Here is a 16,484-nt window from a genome sequence, read left to right on the forward strand (position 1 = left end):
AAAACCCAGGACAGCATCTGCCCCGTCAGATCAAAGTGTCAGACTAATTCCAATACTTTGCTCACCACTGTCTCTATCCTTTGCTGCATAATTTAGATACAACAAGGGTGCATTTGGGCCCATCACTAGGGGTGCCGTCGCTGAATGTAGTCCAGCTCAGTTTCACTCTGTATGGATCAAAGTGTCAGAGAGAATAAAGAAGGTAACAGTCTTCTGAAAAAAGCATGACATGTGCAAACAAAAGATATGTGTGGAATGGTCTTCGAGAGAGAAGCTCACACAGATGTTTTATCTAAAAGGGCCCCTGGATTCAGGTACACCTTCAATTATTTTTTTAAATAAGCAAAAGAAGAATTACTGGGTGCAGTGAATCAAAGGTCCTCATCACCTGAGAAGGGCTATGAAATGAATAAGAATAAGCCCTACATGGGATTGTGTCAATCTGAAAAGGTTATTATTAGTATAGTGCTAGATACCCCTGTCAGGAGTTTAACATTAGTGTCAATGGATGAGGTAGCTGTGTTGCTGATTGGTTCCCCCCATTAGGTACAGGTTGCAGGGTAAGAGAAAGTAGCTAAAGTTATGATTGGTCGGCAGGTGAGCTGAAGGTAGTCTGCCAGGTGTTGCTAGGGCAAAGACATTGTTGCAACAACCAATCAGCTAGATTTACAGGGTATAAAAGAAGGGTCCGTTCAGCACATTTCACCTTGTAGTCCTGAGCGGCTTAGGGAGCTCCCCACCCACCCTCCCCCTCGAAGAAAAGGGATTCTCGTCGTGGTCAAGCTTTATTGGTTCTTCAAGTCACACGGGCGTGTGTGGACGAAGTTCGGCTCAGGGGTCCTTTCGGAAAGTTTGAGTATGATAAGTGGTCCGAACCGTAGTGGTGGATCACAATAAGTGCTTTTAGCTGTTATGATGTTTTGATGAAAAAGTTATATATATATATTTATATATTTAATAAAGTTATTTGGACCTCTTTGAGTATTTTAAGTTAACCAATAAAGAAGGCCACGGCCAATTTTATGCCAACTTGGAGGGTTTTTTGTCTTTTGTTTATATATGTATATATATGTATATAGATGTTTTATTGTCTTAAGGTTTGATGTAGTTATTTCATGGTATTGACTACACTCCCATCCTTAACAATGCATGTTTCCCTTGCTCACTCCTCCTCACCTCCTAGGCAGCTGTAACTAGGCAACACCCCCCTCAGTGAAGTGGGTACCACACTGATGCAGTCTATTTAGAAGGGGGTAGGGTGCCACTACATACTCTGATGAAGCCATGCCTCCTAGACTCTAACAACCTATCATTGACTTAAAAATTCACTCTATTTGGCACACTAGGCTTGGTATATAACTTTTCTCCTTGAGATTTTGAGATGTAACTAAAAAAAAAAAAATATGAAAAGAGAAAAATAATATTCTGTCACAGGCCCTGCGTCAGTAAACTTTTCCCTGAGTTTCTCTCACAAGAAATATTTTTATACTTCATCCATAAAATACATTTGCAGTTCCCAGCAAGCAAAAAGACTCTTGATGTCCGTGCAAATTCTAATCGCCTGGCATATTAAACTGATTCGCTCAAGCATTACAAAGGTGGCTTTAGGCGAATTGCTGGGCAATTTTTATTGCTTTTGCTGAAGTGTCTTAAACGCCACACATCAGTTATTGCTTAAGTGCTTTTCTGCCATGCCTTTACATCTTTCATTTATTTAACACTTTAAATGAGAAAAAAATCCTCTTATTATCTTTAATACTTTGTACCTCATGGTTGCTGGTATTGCCAGAATGTTTGAGCTGGACAGTGGGAGGCTCTAATGCCTCAGCAATACCAGCCTTCATGGTCCATGACATAGGGGTAGACTCTGAAAGAGTGGAGCTAACCTTTTGCAAAGCCCTGCTTTCCATGCCAATGGCAAGGGGCTCCTCCTCACCTTAGTGCTCATGGCATATGGGGTTAGCTACCTTCACACATGTAGAACAAGACCATGGAGAAGAAAGGGGTGGGGGAGGGGGAATTTGTGGTGAAAATGGGAACTTATTGATAAGAGCACTCCTGATGTCCATCCTGTGCTTGGTAAATAGGTACAGTAAAATAAAACTTTATTACAAGTGTCATGAATTTTGAGGACTGGTGTTGTTCAGCCAGTGGAGCCACACACTGTCCAGTCCAATTGTTCTGGAAATACCAGCCTGCATGAGGACAAAAAGCTAACCACCTGTGTAAAGGTCCGTACACACGCCAGACTGCAGGCAACGACGAGTCTGTCGTCACCTCCCGCTGGGTGGGCTTTCCAGCGACAGTCCGGCGTGTGTACAGTCTGTCTGCAGACTGATATGGCTGTTTCTGAGCGATCTGCCCGGCGGATCGCTCAGAAACAGCCGTATCAGTCCGCCGACAGACTGTAAACAAGCCGTACTGTCTGCTGAAAACCCACCCAGCGGGAGGTGACGACAGACCCGTCGTTGCCTGCAGTCCGGCATGTGTACGTACCTTTATGCAGGTGACAAATTTAATTGATGTGAACAATGGCTTCCACATTTACAACTCAATCAAGTAAAAAGAATGTCAGGACAAGAAAAATATGTTCAGTTTCTTTGGCAAATTTCTATTCACGTGAGTTAAACAATCCCCAGTCGTTAACACTGGCTTTTGTTGTAATTGATTTGAGGCCAAGATGAGAAAACATCTCCTGAAAGAAAACTCAGGAAAACAAGTTGATTGAATCAGAGCCAGAGAGTCTATTCTAGGAAGAAGCATTATGAAAATGTGAATATCTGGATAAAATATAGGAACAGATTGAATCCATTTTCATTATGAGAACTCTGCAGTATCTGTATTTTCTGTTGAACTTTAAAGTCATTGTAAATATTATTAAATAAAACAGAACTACTGGACTAAATATTGCAAATAACTTGTCAAAGCAATTTCTCTAAAGATAATGATAGTGGCTGTTTTGTAATCCTCTATGGGCCCTTTTCCATCTGCAGTCGCTAGCGTTCACGCTGAACACTAGCGACTGCTGAATCGCAAAACCGGCGATTCCCCGACGTTTTGCGGCCGCGATTTTGCTATGCTATGCACTGCATAGCAAAATCGCGGCAAATATCGCTCCGCCGCGCGTTCGCGTTCGGGTAAAAAACGAATCGCGGTAGTGGAAATGACCTACCGCGATTCCTATGTTAAAAAGCAAACCGTACCGATTGTAAAATCGCTAGCGGTTTGCGACTTTGCGATTCAGCCAGCGCAAACGCGCTGGTGGAAAAGGGCCCTTAAGGGCTTCCAAACTAATTTAGAAAGACTACTGTTCTATTGGAGCACAATGCTGCAATATTTAAGGGCTGGTTCACACTGCAATCACTTTACTAAGCACCAGTGATTTTTAAAAGTGCTTGCTAATATATTGCTATGTGGGATTTAAAAAAAAAATCCCACCACTTAAAGTAAGTTTGAAGCATTTTTTTTGGTGTTTTTTTTTTAACAGATACTCACCTAAGGAGAGGGAACATTCTGGGTCCTATAGAGCCTTTACGTTCCACAGGCTCCCCCATTCAAATCTCCCGCACCGGGAGGCTTCAGAAGTCTTTGGGAGCCCGAGCAATCCAGAAGACGGGCAGCTCCTTACTGCACATGCCTGAGTGCACAAGAGAGCGTGCTCGCACATGCGCAGTATGGAGCAGCCCGTCATTTTGAGCACTCGGGCTCCAGAAGCGGCAGAGAGCAATCTCCAACTCATCCGTTGGAGACTGCTAACAGGAGAGCAAGCAGTGGAACGTGGGGACCGAAGGAGGAACGGGAAAGCTCTATAGGGCCCAGAGCCTTCCCTCTCCTTAGGTAAGTATATGTTTGGTTTTCTTAAAATCATTTCAGACTCCCTTTAAATGAGAACACATATCTAGTGTTGTATTAGAAAGAGCTTTTCAAAACTCTGGCACCACTAGACACTAGAAAACTGTATAGGGGAGGGAGGGGGCCACTACACACCAGGGGACTGTATAGGGAAGGGAGGGGGACACTAGACACCAGGAGACTGTATAGGGGAGGGAGGGGCCACTAGACACCAGAGGACTATATAGGAGAGTGGAGGAGGGTCACTAGACACCAGGGGACTGTACAGGGGAAGAAGAAGCGCCACTAGACACCAGCAAACTGTATAGGGGAGAGAGAGGACCACTAGACATCGGGGGACTGTATAGGGGAGTGGAGAAGGGCCACTAGACATCAGGGGACTGTATAGGGGAGGGAGGAGGGGCATTAGACACCAGGGAAATGTATAAAGTAGCGAGGGGGCCACTAGACATTGAGGTTGGCCTGCAATTTGGTCCCAGTGTTCAATGTTGGCCCATTTTATATTTGAGTTTGACACCCCCTGTTTTATGCAAACACATTTTTTGATCTAACAGATGTTTAGTAAATCAGGATCCACATTTGTTCAGGACCCACATTTGTTCATTTATCACAACGCCTTTCTCTAATACTCTCTTATTCCTGACTGTTCTGTTTATGTTACTACTGCAGTAAGCTTAAAGGGAACCTAAACTGAGAGGGATACGGATGTTTCCTTTTAAACAATACCAGTTACCTGGCAGTCCTGCTGATCTATTTGGCTGCAGTAGTGGCTGAATCACACACCTGAAACAAGCATGCAGCTAATCCAGTCTGAGCACCTGATCTGCATGCTTGTTGAGGGTCTGCGGCTAAAATTACTAGAGACACAGGATCAGCAGGAGAGTTAGGCAACTGGTATTATTTTAAAAGGAAAAAAATCCATATCGTTCTCAGTTTAGGTTCCCTTTGAAGGATACTTGAACTGAGAGTGATATGGAGGCTGCCATATTTATTTCCTTTTAAAGTGTACCCGAGGTGACATGTGACATGATGAGATAAACATGTGTATGTACAGTACTAAACATATTAAAAACCAGGGAGTTTTACTTTTTTTATTTTGCTGCCTGAAATAGTTAATTTTTAAGGCTGGAAATGACAGCTTCTGGCTTGTCAGGAGCTTGTCAGGAATATAGTAAACATCACTGATAAGCAAATTACAGCCATAAAAGTTTTTTGTAACAAAATACATTTTCTACATATTTCTGAGAGCAGATGGAGAGAGAAAGGGTCAATATAGTTCATGTATTTTCATTTAGGGACACTTAATAGACTGCAACTGAGCAGAGACAACAAAACATTCAATCGACTTTCTAAATGTTTAAATATAAAATAAAATCCTGGGATGTCTTAAAAAGTCATTTTTAGGAGTATCAGGATAAATATAATTGTTTATCTCCTCAGTTTATTTTCACCTCGGGTTCACTTTAAACATAACCAGTTTCCTTGCTGTCCTGCTAAGCATCTGCCTCTAGTACTTTTAGCCATAGATCCTGAACAAGCATGCAGTTCAAGTGCTCTGCCTGGATTAGCCGTATGCTTGTTTCAAGTGTGTGATCTAAATACTACTGCAGCCAAATAGATCAGCAGGACTGTTGGGCAACTGATATTGTTTAAAAGGAAATATATATCCCTTTCAGTACTTTAAATTGTAACTTAAGTCGCAAAAATGGAGCAGTGCAGTTTTAAATGTAGTTGCCTATTATAATATGTCATTAGATATAAAAAAAAGAATACAGAGAGCCCAATATAGTGTAGTATGTATTGAAATACGAAGGAAAAGTAAAGTGTGAGAATAAAATAAAACTCTCTGTCACGGAGGCGCTTCTCGTGTTCCTGACTACAGACTGTTTATATCCCTACCTATTGCCTGATGAAGCGGATTACACCTGCGAAACACGTTGCATCTTTTTGGGGGGAATATACAATAAATTTGTTTGTCAAAATTGACAGTTATCGTGTCTGCTTCTTGGAGGTAAGTCCACCGCTGCCTCCCAAGCATTTTTAAAGTTTTTGGATATTTTTATCCTACTGGCATCTCTGTTCTCTACTACTATAATATGTAATTGTTTATTGCTTTAATTTAATCCAGCAAGGAAAACAACATCTGCTGTGCATCTCCTGTGCAATGTTGTATGACTAATTATTCCTTACATAACTTTTGAAAGCACTGGTCAGGGGAACACCATATACCCTTTATGTTACTGGTTTTTATTTTGCTAAACTCCATGTAAAGAGAGCAGGCTTGCCCTCACCCCCTTGACCTGCCCAGGAACACTCACATGGGTTTACTGACACAGTAATGTGTGTGTGCATAGACTTTTTGTGGTAATGCAAGGGAAAGGAAGCAGATGTACACATAGATTGTATAAAACTGCTCTTACAATTTAAATTCTCTGCGAGTTTGTTAAAGTGTAACTGTCGGGCATAAAATAAAAAATCAATTCTTTATTTTTATCTGGTAAACAAGTAATAAGTATACTAACCAGGCAATCCAAAAGTTAAAATCTCTATTAATTTTCTTGTTGACCAATGATCATTCCCCAGTTTACCTGGCTCTTATTTGGTACACACAAAATTTGGTAGACAAAAAGGAAGTTGCAGGGCTTGCTGGGTTGTCCTTTTTTGCTTCTCTACTTCCCCTCAGACTTAACTAATGCAGCCTAATTAGCTGAAGCCTCTTCTCCCCCCCCCCCCCCTTTTCCATTCCCACACCTCTGTTCCTTTCTAATTGCCCAATATTTCTCATGCTGAGACAATGCCCTTTCTATAGTGAAGGGCGGGCAAATCATGCAGAGGAGAGTAGGGCAGGAAATTACATCAGGATTGGCTTCAGAATAGACACAGTTAAAGGAATACTGTAGGGGGTCGGGGGAAAATGAGTTGAACTTACCCGGGGCTTCTAATGGTCCCCCGCAGACATCCTGTGCCCGCGTAGCCACTCACCGATGCTCCAGCCCTGCCTCCGGTTCACTTCTGGAATTTCAGACTTTAAAGCCTGAAAACCACTGTGCCTGCGTTGCCATGTCCTCGCTCCCGCTGATGTCACCAGGAGCGTACTGCGCAGGCACAGTATGGTCTGTGCCTGCGCATGTACGCTCCTGGTGACCTCAGCGGGAGCGAGAACACTGCAACGCAGGCGCAGTGGTTTTCAGACTTTAAAGTCTGAAATTCCAGAAGTGAACCGGAGGCAGGGTTGGAGCATCGGTGAGTGGCTGCTCGGGCACAGGATGTCTGCGGGGGACCATTAGAAGCCCTGGGTAAGCTCAACTCATTTTCCCCCGACCCCCTACAGTATTCCTTTAAAATGGGAAATGCTAAGAAGGGTTTTCTCTTTTTTTACTGTAGAAAAATCACTAAAATCAAAATGTTAACTGTGCAATGCATATATTATGTAAGTAGAGCAAGTATTTATCTACTTATGTATGTGTTGTTTTTTCCTGAGATAGTATGGCTGACAGCTCCTCTTTAAATCAAATATGTGCTAAATCTGTAAACACCTGGTTGTAGTCTAACAGGACGACAATAAACCTATCAACCCACCTTCCAAACGCCAAAGCCACATTAACCACCGAAACAGAAAACTGACAGCAGTACAAATACAGAGTACACCTGACCAAGCCCATTGAGATCTTTATTTGTTGACTCAACAAGTGCCAACAACATTGTAGAAAGTATGACTGCATATCAATCTGTACAAATTACATTGTGTTAGGTAGACTCTCACTGCATATAGTGATATAGTGGTTAATTAATTGTGATGATGTCACAGATCAAACTCAGCCTACCTGTCGCCAGTCAGTCACGCAGTCATGGAACTGAAGTTTTTCCTAGAGAAAACATAAAATGTCTTTAGCTTATCTGGTGCAGTTGAACTATCCAACTTATCAAATTACATCAAGAAAAACAACACTAATAGAATACTTTGAGATTTTGGTACAACATGGCCTGTCCTCAAGTACAATAGTTGTTCTGCATACATCAAAAGTCAGCTCAGGTTTAAAAAGTCATTGTATGTAGGGAATGATAAATTCTTTCCCACAAAGAATCCGCCAAACATCAAAACAAGAAAAGGCTTACCAGCTCCCAACAACCCACATTATAAGGTTGTAAAATGGCTCAGGTCACAGATAACGTCCAGGGAACATCAGACGGTGTGAAGATCCAGTGGACATCCAAATGGAGGTAAAGTTTCAGGAATTTACATAGGAAAACAAAAACGGCACTATCTGACCGTAACCCGTTTATCTAGATAACATTTCTTTAAAAGGCAGTAGATACTGTATAAAGACAATAACTCACATATGGGGCCCATAAATTTCACCGGAAGATTAACGCGCATGTAATGGTCAATCATAGATCAATAGACAATGGTGCCACCTGTTATCTTCCCGACTGGTTTCGCAGACTTGTGTCAACAAGTCGCAAGACTGTGAAACCAGTCAGGAAGGTAATAGGCGACACCATTGTCTATTGATCTACAATTGACCATTACATGTGCGCTAATCCACTGGATCTTCACGACGTCTGATGTTCCCTGGATGTTATCTGTGACCTGAGCCATTTTACAACCTTATAATGTGGGTTGTTGGGAGCTGGTAAGCCTTTTCTTGTTTTGATGTTTGGCGGATACCTACCTCTGAGCATTTGATGTATTGTGGTGAAGAATTTATCATTCCCTACATACAATGACTTTTTAAACCTGCGCTGACTTTTGATGTATGCCTGACTTCTGAACTTTTGGACATTGTTCTTCTCGGCGGCAGTTCCATTGTCCCTTGGCGGCGATATATTTGCTATTATATACAACAGTTGTTCAACTGACTTTTTCTGCCTTGTAGAGTTGGGCCGAACCTCCGATTTTCGGTTCGCGAACCGGGTTCGCGAACTTTCGCGAAAGGTTCGGTTCGCGTTAAAGTTCGCGAACCGCAATAGACTTCAATGGGGATGCGAACTTTGAAAAAAAATAAATAATTATGCTGGCCACAAAAGTGATGGAAAAGATGTTTCAAGGGGTCTAACACCTGGAGGGGGGGATGGCGGAGTGGGATACATGCCAAAAGTCCCCGGGAAAAATCTGGATTTGACGCAAAGCAGCGTTTTAAGGGCAGAAATCACATTGAATGCTAAATGACAGGCCTAAAGTGCTTTCAAACATCTTGCATGTGTATACATCAATCAGGTAGTGTAATTAAGGTACTGCTTCACACTGACACACCAAACTCATCGTGTAACGCACCGCAAACAGCTGTTTGTGTAGTGACGGCCGTGCTTTACTGGTGCGCACCATGGCGAGAGTGCAGGTTTTGGTGGCTTTACAGCCCATATGGTCACCTGGCTGATGTAGCTGAATGACAGAACAGTGACTGTCCAGCTGATCAAATTTGGTCTGACCACAATGAGGCAACGACCTTATTATCGTGGGTGTGCCCCCCGAGACACTCATCTAGGCGCCGGTCATTGCTCCATTGTGATACGCAAGCCCCTTCACCACGGCAAGGTAATGATCACGAAGGGGAATGGGCGCATGTACATGCCTTTTCTTTTGTTGTTGCAGCTGCCCGCAGTGCAGCCAGAAAAATTAGGCAGTCATGTACACGCACCCGAAAAATTATTACAGCGGCCGCTGCTAGCAGCGGCCTAAAAAATTCAGCAATCCGCCTGGAGTCCCGGACCCTGTTGGTGGTGGCGGAGAAGGTAGTCAAGCGGCCTGCAGGCAGACATGCTGTGTGGAGGGACTGGGAGCGACTTAGTCTTCTTGGGGCAGGCCAGGCAGCCAGTCACACGGCGTGCAGGCAGAGATGCTGTATGTGCGGGGACTGACTTAGTCTTGGGGCGGGCAGCAGCCCTCCGGGATCCATGCCTCATTCATTTTGATAAAGGTGAGGTACTTAACACTTTTGTGACTTAGGCGACTTCTCTTCTCTGTGACAATGCCTCCAGCTGCGCTGAAGGTCCTTTCTGAGAGGACGCTTGCGGCAGGGCAGGAGAGAAGTTGGATGGCAAATTGGGACAGCTCTGGCCACAGGTCAAGCCTGCGCACCCAGTAGTTCAAGGGTTCCTCATCGCTGTTCACAGCAGTGTCTACATCCACACTTAAGGCCAGGTAGTCGGCTACCTGCCGTTCCAGGCGTTGGTGGAGGGTGGATCCGGAAGGGCTACGGCGAGGCGTTGGACTAAAGAACGTCCGCATGTCCGACATCACCATGAGATCGCTGGAGCGTCCTGTCTTTGACTGCGTGGACACGGGAGGAGGATTAGTGCCAGTGGCGGGTCCACTGAACAGAACAGGTATGCAGTGGCGGGTTCACTAAACAGAACCGGTATGCAGTGGCGGGTCCACTGAACAGAACAGGTATGCAGTGGCGGGTTCACTAAACAGAACAGGTATACAGTGGCGGTTCACTAAACAGAACAGGTATGCAGTGGCGGGTCCACTGAACAGAACAGGTATGCAGTGGCGGGTTCACTTAACTGCACAGGTATGCGCACTGATGCGGTGGGTTCACTGAACAGAACAGGTATGCAGTGGCGGGTTCACTAAACAGAACAGGTATACAGTGGCGGTTCACTAAACAGAACAGGTATGCAGTGGCGGGTCCACTGAACAGAACAGGTATGCAGTGGCGGGTTCACTTAACTGCACAGGTATGCGCACTGATGCGGTGGGTTCACTGAACAGAACAGGTATGCAGTGGCGGGTCCACTGAACAGAACAGGTATGCAGTGGCGGGTTCACTAAACAGAACAGGTATACAGTGGCGGTTCACTGAACAGAACAGGTATGCAGTGGCGGGTTCACTTAACTGCACAGGTATGCGCACTGATGCGGTGGGTTCACTGAACAGAACAGGTATGCAGTGGCGGGTTCACTAAACAGAACAGGTATGCAGTGGCGGGTCCACTGAACAGAACAGGTATGCAGTGGCGGGTTCACTTAACTGCACAGGTATGCGCACTGATGCGGTGGGTCCACTGAACAGAACAGGTATGCAGTGGCGGGTTCACTAAACAGAACAGGTATACAGTGGCGGTTCACTAAACAGAACAGGTATGCAGTGGCGGGTCCACTGAACAGAACAGGTATGCAGTGGTGGGTTCACAGCACAGGTATGCAGTGGTGGGTTCACAGCACAGGTATGCAGTGGTGGGTTCACAGCACAGGTATGCAGTGGTGGGTTCAATGAACAGGTATACAGTGGCGGGTCCACTGAACAGAACAGGTATGCAGTGGTGGGTTCACAGCACAGGTATGCAGTGGTGGGTTCACAGCACAGGTATGCAGTGGTGGGTTCACAGAACAGGTATGCAGCCAGACAGGAACAAGCTAAGCCTAACTAATCTTTCCCTGAGAGACAGTCTGCAGCAGCTCGCCCTACTCTGACTAATGCAGGCACACGAGTGGCCGTAATGGCCGCCGCTGCCTGCCTTATATAAGGGGGGGTGGGGCTCCAGGGGCTAGTGTAGCCTAATTGGCTACACTGGGCCTGCTGACTGTGATGTAGAGGGTCAAAGTTGACCCTCCATGTGCATTATGGGGCGAACCGAACTTCCGCAAAGGTTCGCCTGCGGGACGCGAACGCGAACCACTGAAGTTCGCATGGAACCGTTCGCAGGCGAACCGTTCGGCCCAACTCTACTGCCTTGTTTTATTGCTATGTGGACGCATGCATCACCATTGGACACTGCTAAATAATAAAGGTAGCCATACATCTAGCGATGATGGGCAGATTCGACCAAGAGACAAATCTCTCAAATGTAGGCATATAGGGCTCTTGTTGCTTATGCTCGGAAAATGATAGTATTGAGATGGAACCACAAAGCCCCTCCCCACAAAAAAACACTGGGTGGCTTATGTACATAAAGATCTGGTTCATATAAAACGAGTATACACTAAACGAAAATGCCCCCAAAAATTTGTGAAGCCTTGGAGTAAATGGCTTTCTTATTATAGCTTGGAGCAAGCTGATTAGTATCACTGCGGTACTGTTGTATATACAGTATGTTGCTGGGACTCTTTGGAGAGGTACGTGACTGGATCAGGCCTTATAAGGTCAGAAAACCACAACGCTTTGTTAAGTAAGTAATTGTTGCTGGACTGCATTGGAGCATTTGAACAGTACTCGCAGGCAGGATCACCCCCCCCCCCCCCCCCCCCGACATGCCATCTCATTTCTATTTCAGCAGGCCAGCACATAGTCAAGCTTCTCCAGGGCTGAAAATCATTGGAGATCATAAATATTTCTTAAAACCTGACCAGAATTTTTGAAAAATTGTCAGGTTTTGTTCAAAGGGGCTTCTGAATAGAGTTGGGCCGAACCTCCGATTTTCGGTTCGCGAACCGGGTTCGCGAACTTTCGCGAAAGGTTCGGTTCGCGTTAAAGTTCGCGAACCGCAATAGACTTCAATGGGGATGCGAACTTTGAAAAAAAAAATTAATTATGCTGGCCACAAAAGTGATGGAAAAGATGTTTCAAGGGGTCTAACACCTGGAGGGGGGGATGGCGGAGTGGGATACATGCCAAAAGTCCCCGGGAAAAATCTGGATTTGACGCAAAGCAGCGTTTTAAGGGCAGAAATCACATTGAATGTTAAATGACAGGCCTAAAGTGCTTTCAAACATCTTGCATGTGTATACATCAATCAGGTAGTGTAATTAAGGTACTGCTTCACACTGACGCACCAAACTCATCGTGTAACGCACCGCAAACAGCTGTTTGTGTAGTGACGGCCGTGCTGGACTGGTGCGCACCATGGCGAGAGTGCAGGTTTTGGTGGCTTTACAGCCCATATGGTCAGTCACCTGGCTGATGTAGCTGAATGACAGAACAGTGACTGTCCAGCTGATCAAATTTGGTCTGACCACAATGAGGCAACGACCTTATTATCGTGGGTGTGCCCCCCGAGACACTCATCTAGGCGCCGGTCATTGCTCCATTGTGATACGCAAGCCCCTTCACCACGGCAAGGTAATGATCACGAAGGGGAATGGGCGCATGTTCATGCCTTTTCTTTTGTTGTTGCAGCTGCCCGCAGTGCAGCCAGAAAAATTAGGCAGTCATGTACACGCACCCGAAAAATTATTACAGCGGCCGCTGCTAGCAGCGGCCTAAAAAATTCAGCAATCCGCCTGGAGTCCCGGACCCTGTTGGTGGTGGCGGAGAAGGTAGTGAAGCGGCCTGCAGGCAGACATGCTGTGTGGAGGGACTGGGAGCGACTTAGTCTTCTTGGGGCAGGCCAGGCAGCCAGTCACACGGCGTGCAGGCAGAGATGCTGTATGTGCGGGGACTGACTTAGTCTTGGGGCGGGCAGCAGCCCTCCGGGATCCATGCCTCATTCATTTTTATAAAGGTGAGGTACTTAACACTTTTGTGACTTAGGCGACTTCTCTTCTCTGTGACAATGCCTCCAGCTGCGCTGAAGGTCCTTTCTGAGAGGACGCTTGCGGCAGGGCAGGAGAGAAGTTGGATGGCAAATTGGGACAGCTCTGGCCACAGGTCAAGCCTGCGCACCCAGTAGTTCAAGGGTTCCTCATCGCTGTTCACAGCAGTGTCTACATCCACACTTAAGGCCAGGTAGTCGGCTACCTGCCGTTCCAGGCGTTGGTGGAGGGTGGATCCGGAAGGGCTACGGCGAGGCGTTGGACTAAAGAACGTCCGCATGTCCGACATCACCATGAGATCGCTGGAGCGTCCTGTCTTTGACTGCGTGGACACGGGAGGAGGATTAGTGGCAGTGGTACCTTGCTGGCGTTGTGCCGTCACATCACCCTTAAAGGCATTGTAAAGCATAGTTGACAGCTGGTTCTGCATGTGCTGCATCCTTTCCACCTTCCGGTGAGTTGGTAACAGGTCCGCCACTTTGTGCCTGTACCGAGGGTCTAGTAGTGTGGCCACCCAGTACAGCTCATTCCCCTTGAGGTTTTTTATACGGGGGTCCCTCAACAGGCAGGACAGCATAAAAGACGACATCTGCACAAAGTCGGATCCAGTACCCTCCATCTCCTCTTGCTCTTCCTCAGTGACGTCAGGTAAGTCAACCTCCTCCCCCCAGCCGCGAACAATACCACGGGAAGGTTGCGCAGCACAAGCCCCCTGCGACGCCTGCTGCGGTTGTTCTCCTGCCGCTGTCCCCTCCTCCTCCTCCTCCTCCCCCAAAGAAACACCTTGCTCATCATCCTCTGAGTCTGACTCATCTTCTGCACATGACCTCTCTTCTTCCTCCTCCTCCCCCCTCTGTGCTGCCGCAGGTGTTGAGGAAACAGCTGGGTCTGATGAAAATTGGTCCCATGCCTGTTCCTGCCGTAACGGTTCCTGGTCACGCTCATTCGCAGCTTCATCCGCCACTCTACGCACAGCACGCTCCAAGAAGTACGCGTAGGGAATTAAGTCGCTGATGGTGCCCTCACTGCGGCTCACCAGGTTGGTCACCTCCTCAAACGGCCGCATGAGCCTGCATGCATTTTTCATCATTGTCCAGTTGTCGGGCCAGAACATCCCCATCTTCCCAGACTGTTTCGTTCTACTCCAGTTGTAGAGGTACTGGGTGACGGCTTTCTTCTGTTCTAGCAGGCGGGAGAACATGAGGAGGGTCGAGTTCCAGCGAGTGGGGCTATCGCAAATGAGGCGTCTCACCGGCATGTTGTTTTTACGCTGAATTTCTGCAAATCGTGCCATGGCTGTGTAAGAGCGCCTCAAATGCCCACAGAACTTCCTGGCCTGCTTCAGGACATCCGCTAAGCCAGGGTACTTTGCCACAAATCTTTGAACCACCAGATTCATGACATGTGCCATGCAGGGTATGTGTGTCAGCTTCCCCATATGCAAAGCGGCAAGCAGATTGCTGCCGTTGTCGCACACCACGTTGCCTATCTCCAGGTGGTGCGGGGTCAGCCACTCATCCACCTGTTTCTTAAGAGCAGCCAGGAGAGCTGCTCCAGTGTGACTCTCCGCTTTGAGACAAGCCATGTCTAAGATGGCGTGACACCGTCGTACCTGGCATGCAGCATAGGCCCTGCGGAGCTGGGGCTGTGTAGCTGGAGAGGAGAACTGCCACTCAGCCAAGGAGGAGGAGGAGGACAGCGAAGAGCATGTAGCAGGAGGAGAGGAGGTGGCAGGAGGCCTGCCTGCAAGCCGTGGAGGTGTCACAATTTGGTCCGCCGCTTTCTGCTTGCCATCGTTCACCACCAGGTTCACCCAATGGGCTGTGTAGGTAATGTAGCGGCCCTGCCCGTGCTTGGCAGACCAGGCATCCGTGGTCAGGTGTACCCTTGACCCAACGCTCTTCGCAAGAGATGACACCACTTGCCTCTCAACTTCACGGTGCAGTTGGGGTATGGCCTTTCTGGAAAAATAAGTGCGGCCTGGCATCTTCCACTGCGGTGTTCCGATGGCCACAAATTTACGGAAGGCCTCAGAGTCCACCAGCCGGTATGGTAACAGCTGGCGAGCTAACAGTTCCGCCACGCCAGCTGTCAGACGCCGGGCAAGGGGGTGACTGGCCAAAAGTGGCTTCTTCCGCTCAAACATTTCCTTCACGGACACCTGACTGCTGCTGTGGGCAGAGGAGCAGGAACCGCTCAAGGGCAGAGGCGGAGTGGAGGAGGGTGCCTGTGAAGGTGCAAGGGAGAGAGCGGCATAAGCAGATGATGCACCTGAAGGAGGAAGAGGAGAAGGAGGGTGACTTTGCTTTTGTGTGCTGCTGCTTTTGCTCAGGTGGCCATCCCATTGCTGTTTGTGCCTTTTCTGCAGGTGCCTTCGTAAGGCACTTGTCCCTACGTGAGTGTTGGCCTTTCCACGGCTCAATTTTTGTTGGCAGAGCGAACAGATGGCTTTGGTCCGATCTGAGGCACACACATTAAAAAATTTCCACACCGCTGAGCCACCCTGGGATGTGGGCACCTCAGCAGCTGATGCTGAAGGGCAAGTTGGCTGGCTGTACATAGGTGGCGAATCTGGCGATACATGGTGCCGGACTCTGCCACCAGCTGTTTCTGACGAAGAGCTGCCCCAGCTTCTTTCAGCAACTTCTATCCTCCTACTACTCTCTGACTCCCCCTCTGAACTGTCCCCCTCTTCATCTCCTCTATTGGGAACATACAGAGGATCCCTATCATCGTCATCATCGTAATCATCCTGCCCAGCTTCGCTTGCCTCAGAAAAATCCAAATGTGTAGGTCCTTCATCCTCCTTACACGTTACATCCATAGTGTTGTCGCGTAACGCAGACATATGAGCTGGTGAAAATTCATCTGGCTGTAACAATGGCTGTGCATCAGTGATTTCACCACCACTAAATAATTCTTGCGAAGTGTCAAATGCAGCGGAAGTGGTGCTAGTAGTAGCGCTGGTGGCTGAGCAAGATGAGGTGTTCTGTGTCGCTAAATACTCAACCACGTCCTGACAATCTTGGGAGGTGATGGGACGTGCCTTCTTCCGAGCACTGTACTGTGGGCCAGGTCCACACGAAATTACATTTACACGACCTCGCGCAGACCTGCCGGGTGGCCTTCCTCTGCCTCTGCCACTACCTCTTCCTCTTCCTCTACCTGTTTTGTCCATATCGGGTATGCACGGAGTGGTATATCACACTGCGTG

At 47.1% G+C, this 16,484-nt stretch overlaps 1 protein-coding gene across 4 annotated transcripts in view; it reads right to left on the bottom strand.

Annotated features, from left to right (window-relative positions):
- MAP2 (microtubule associated protein 2) overlaps positions 1-16,484 on the bottom strand; it is a 468,156-nt gene that overhangs the window by 349,196 nt on the left and 102,476 nt on the right. For all 4 annotated transcript variants that reach the window (XM_068245203.1, XM_068245205.1, XM_068245199.1 and 1 more), the window contains exon 3: positions 7,677-7,718. The gene's annotated coding sequence lies outside the window, so the exon portion shown is untranslated. The remainder of the gene's footprint in view (positions 1-7,676; positions 7,719-16,484) is intronic.

This window comes from Hyperolius riggenbachi, chromosome 7 (assembly GCF_040937935.1).
Source record: "Hyperolius riggenbachi isolate aHypRig1 chromosome 7, aHypRig1.pri, whole genome shotgun sequence".
In the NCBI taxonomy this organism is placed as follows: Eukaryota; Metazoa; Chordata; class Amphibia; order Anura; family Hyperoliidae; genus Hyperolius; species Hyperolius riggenbachi.